The sequence below is a fragment of the Phasianus colchicus genome, chromosome Z, assembly GCF_987193195.1.
Source record: "Phasianus colchicus chromosome Z, bPhaCol1.hap1.1, whole genome shotgun sequence".
Lineage (NCBI taxonomy): Eukaryota > Metazoa > Chordata > Aves > Galliformes > Phasianidae > Phasianus > Phasianus colchicus.
The window spans coordinates 28607372-28612293 of NC_143476.1; positions in this window are offsets into that span (position 1 = coordinate 28607372).

Consider the following 4922-nt stretch of genomic DNA (forward strand, 5'->3'; position numbering starts at 1 on the left):
TCCGTGTGAGCAGCGATGCTATGGCCTTTGGGGAGGGAAAAGGAGAAAAAATATGGAAAAAAAAAAAAAAGAAAAGAAAAGAAAAAAATAAAGGGAGAAGGGAAGGGGGGCTGAAGGGAAAAAAAAAAAAAAAAAAAAAAAAAAAAAGGAAATACAAAAAGAGAATGAAAAAGAAAGAAACTCCCTGTGACTCAGGGAGGATCTGACTGAGTCCCCCTACCCTCACACCCGCGCGGAGTGCGCACACAGACACAGGGAATCTCCCTGGGACACCCCCGGCTGCAAGGCCCCCGCAGCGAGGCCCGGAGCTGGGGTGTCTCCCCTGGATCCCCCGCGGGACTGCCACATTGACCCACGGCGGAGGTGCAGTTGGGACTCCCCCAGTTCTCAGAGCCCCGCGGGGGGTTCGCTTCCCCCGTATCGTGACAGTTATCATTGGAAAAGGCGAGGGTGGGAGGAAGGCCCATTTGTGGGGGAAAGGGGAAGAAAGCGGGGGTCCCTTCGGCTGCCTGAGGGGCGGCCGTCCCGCACGGTCCGACCTGTCACTGCGGCACAGGGCGGCTGTAGGCGCAGCTCCGCTGAGGGACGCGCGTGGGAGAGCCGCGGGATGCAGCGTAGGCGGGCTCCGCGTCCAGGACCGTGCCATTCCCCCTTGATGTGCAATTAAATTACAGCAAATTCCTCCTTAAATAACATCGTTGGGAATCCTTTAAGATGCAGGGATGTCTAAGGTTAAGAAGCTTTCAAAACGTCAGTTCTAAATGGCTTATGCAATGAATAGCTACCTCCGGAGCCTAAAACCATTACCAATGTGATATGCATATGGATGCCAGTTTATCTCCACATATTTCTCTTCAAACTGAGGGAAGCGTTCGTAAGGAGCCACGTGGAGCACTTTACTGTAGGAAAACAGATATTAATGTTTCCACGCACCGCTCTGTGGCCATGCACACGTGTAACGCTGGAGAGCACCCGGAGAGCCTCTCCTCTGAGCTCTGTGCCACGGCTGGGGCGGATCATCCTCGGCACAGCCGAGGTACTGTCACAGCAGCGAACCCAACCTCTGCGATTTCGGCTGCATTTATTTTATACATATGTATTTTAAGAGTTCCCATAAATGTGGGGAAAGAGCTCACGCGCGGCGCGCGCACCTGCGTGGGGCACCTGGGCCGTGCGCTGCGCGGAGGCGCAGAGTTCCGCGGGGGGACACGGTCCCCGTAACTCACGCCGGGAGTGCCCTCGGAGCGCCTTCCTCCACGGCTGGGACTCTTAGGGGCTCTGCGGGATGGGGACGTCCCTCACGGCAGCGAAATCTCTCTCTCCGTGTGACGGGCGGTTTGGGTGCGTGAGAGCGCGGTGAGCGGGCATGGTAATTAAACGTAAGCAGTATTCATCGCTGGATGATGTTTGCCATCAGCACGCTCAATGGAGGTTTAACAAACAGAACGTTATTTATCAAACACGCAGAATAAATATGGCCATGCATTATTGATCTGCGCGCACATGTAGCGACACGGGCGGCAGTGCCATTAGCAGAGCGGGGGGGCCGCCTGTCCTGTGCGCAGTGCTTTTGCATTAAATGATACAAATGGAAAAAAATGGGTCACCTCCCGACCGGTGCCGGCAAGGAGCGTAATGGCAACAAAATGCTGCGGAGCAGAGCCGGAGCCCTGGGGCTGGTGTCGCCTGGTCCGAGCCGTCTGCTCGGAAATATCTGCGGGTACTTCTGCCGGAGCTTCGCGCACCCACGGCTCCCGGGCCCCAGACGCTCCGCACACCGCGGGGCAATACGGCGCCGGCCGGGGGCTTCTCGGGCTCGGCCCCACCACTGGCAGCGACTCCCGGTCGCGGAGGGGGGTTGGGGAGGCGGGGGCGGCCCCGCTCCGCGCCCCGCGTTCCGACGACGATAGGGTGTGCGGCCGCTGACGTCACTGCGCATCGGCCCGGCAGCGAGCGTGACCCAGGCAGAGCTCATCTGTTTCTCATCACTTGGGAAGTTTCTTTCTCTCCCTTCCTCCTCCCCTTCCCCTCTGATTTTATTTTATTTTCCCCACGTAAATTACGGCGTGGGCACCTCCCGACTGTCCCCGTCCCTATCCCATCTCCGTTCCGCGGGGGCTGCAGTTCCCGGACCCCCCCAGCCCATCCCACGCCCCCCGCCGCCCCCGCGCCATTGTTCGCCCCTCGCTGCAAACTTCAGCCGCCAGCGGAGCACGGCGCTTCCCGTCCTGCGCTATGCGGAGGTCACTTACTCTTTTCCCGAAGTTTGGCTCCGCTCCTTCCATCTCTCGTTCGCTCGCCACGAGCTGACGCCTTCTCCCCACGCACCCGGAGCTGCGCAGGGGCACGTCCTTGTCAAACCCACTGCTTACGACGGCCCTGTGCGGCGCGCGCAGCAACAAAACTTTCCTTCTCTTCTCCTTTTTTTTTTTTTTTTTCTTTATTATCCCTTTCCTATGTATTTTTTTCTTCCTCCAGGCTGCACTCCCCTCTCACCATACCGCGGGAGGTGTATTTCCTCCTCGGAGCCACGCATGGTTTTTTTTTTTAGGAGGGGGGGGAGGTTGGAAATGCGCTCCGGCGCGGTGATTTGCGCGCAGGGAGCGGTGCCCTATATCCAGCGGCTTTGAGTGAAGTGCAGATTGAGACATATCGGGTTCCCTATAAAAGGATCATTTCTTGTGGGAGGTTGGACACGAAGTTTGGACTCGTGACTCGCATTCCTGAGAGACATGCATATTTTAAAACAACAAAGCGGGCTCGGAAGAAGGCTTAGACGAGGGAAGAGGGAGGAGGAAAAAAAAAAAAAAAAAAAAAAAAACCAACTTGGAAAGAAGTTACTAAGTGACAAACATCTGTCAACACGGGCCAATTTGTATGGCTCTCTGAAAGAAAAAGTACCTGAGCGGCGTTCTTTATCGCTCCACGAAGCCGCAGCGCTGTGTTGGGAGCTGCGCGGCTCTCCGGCCCCCGAAGCGCCGCTCAGAGCAGCGGCGCGGCTGCAGCCCGGGGGTTTTAAAGAACTCTTTGGCCCTCGGAGCTGAGTTCTAACCCTTTCTCTTCTGGCTCTCTGTGCCGAGTGGGTGCAGACGTTCAGAACAGATCTGACCCCCCGGGATAGCCCGAGGAAGGTAAAAAAAAGACCAGAGTAGAATGAAAGCGGGGACCAGCCTATCCGTCCATGGTATCACGCGTGGGCCCGGTCCCAGAGCACGTATAGCGGCTGAGAAATAGTGAAACAAAACACCAAAAAAAGAGGGACTGATGGCCCCCTGGAAAATCTAAGGGCGGCGGGAAGGGAGTGATGGCCGTCGGCAGGGCCCCTGCCTGCCCTGGGCTGAAGCAACACCCTGTGACCCCGACATGCGTGGACGTTTGCACGGGGATCGAGTGCGGACCCTAGTGCGGCCGGGGCTCCCGGTGTTCGGGCAAGCGGCGTCGTGGGCAGCCCCGAGCCCTACGGGCAGCGGAGGTCTTCTGAGACCAGGACAATGGGACGGCTCCCGGTCCGCAGCACGCCGCACCTTCCCGCAGCCTGCCTGCCACGCTTCCCATCCCATCCTATCCCTCCTTCCTTTTATTTCTTATTTTTGTAGAAACTGGGGAGATGTCGTGCCCGGTGGTTGTGGGTTTGATCCATGACTTTAAGCAGGACGGAGGGCTCTGAAGAGGAGACATACATGCACTGCTGTATGGCCATCGCTGACAGTGGTCTCTTGTTGGCCAGAGCGCCCTGATGGAAACACTGCTCACATTATCTAGACTTTTCAAAACTGGGGATAAAGGGAGGGAGGGGAGATACAGTTTCCCACTGCCCCTTTTGTTAATTGTTTTCTTTCCTCGCAATTACATCTGAAGCCCGACCGGGCCCGTTGCTCGTAGCGTCTTTGTATTTCTGGTGGGAACCACGTGGGACGGCAGAAAAGACCCCGAAGTCCCTCCTCGCTCCCGCTCCCACCCGGGCTCCGAATCCGCCCCCTCCGCCCTGTGGCCCCCGCAGAGCCGGGACCACCGCGGCCGGGCTGAGGCCGGGCCGGGTACCCGCAGCGGTTTTGGACCCTTCTACTGCAAGCTCTGCGCATCCATCTTCCGGCGGCTGCACCTTGCGCCGAGCATCCCCGTGGTGAAGTCCGATCGAAAGGGAAAAGGGGAAAAATCCGTTCTGCTGCAACCAGGCCTGAGGGGAGAGGGAGAAATGGAGAAGGACAGGGAGCAGCTCGGTCAAAACTCTCTGTGTTTCGCGGCGTGAAGCCTTTCCCCGGCTCTGTGCACCGATGGGCGGGGAGGGGAGGGAGGTGTAGGTACCGAAAAATTTAAGGGATCGTTTAAGAACGGAGTCTGCGATGAATGGGGAAGGGGCGAGAGGGTGGGGGGAAAGTTGGAAAATGGATTCGCTGACAAGGAGGGATAATAAATGAGAGGCGCTTTCAGATAGATATCTCAGACGTGAAATTGCACCCAGCTGGTTGTGTAAGCAAACAAATAGTTTCATGTTAGGGACTCTCGACTTGTGGCTTGATGAATAGAACACGACAGAGGTAAATGGCTCTTTAACTCATTTAGGAATAAAACTCTTTGGCTTCGCGAGCAAAGGACCTGGTGACGCCATGGATCCTGAGCAAGCACTTTAACAAGAGTTTTATTAGTTTCCAATTGCACTCTCACATCCCCCCCCTCGCTCACCTCCTGCCTTCCTCTTTTTTCCTCCCTTTTTTGCACGTTTTCCTCTCTCTCTTCTCTCCACACTCCTGGAGAACGCCTCTCCAGGAAAGATCCCCACGTCACGGCGCGGGGGGATCCGCTTGTTCACTAGGGGCCGTGCTCTGTGCCCTGTGACATTTTCCTGTTTCTAGTTCTCACTGCGTTTCCGTATCGCCGTAGAACGATCATTCTCGGCCGCCCTGACACGATGGGAAAAACCT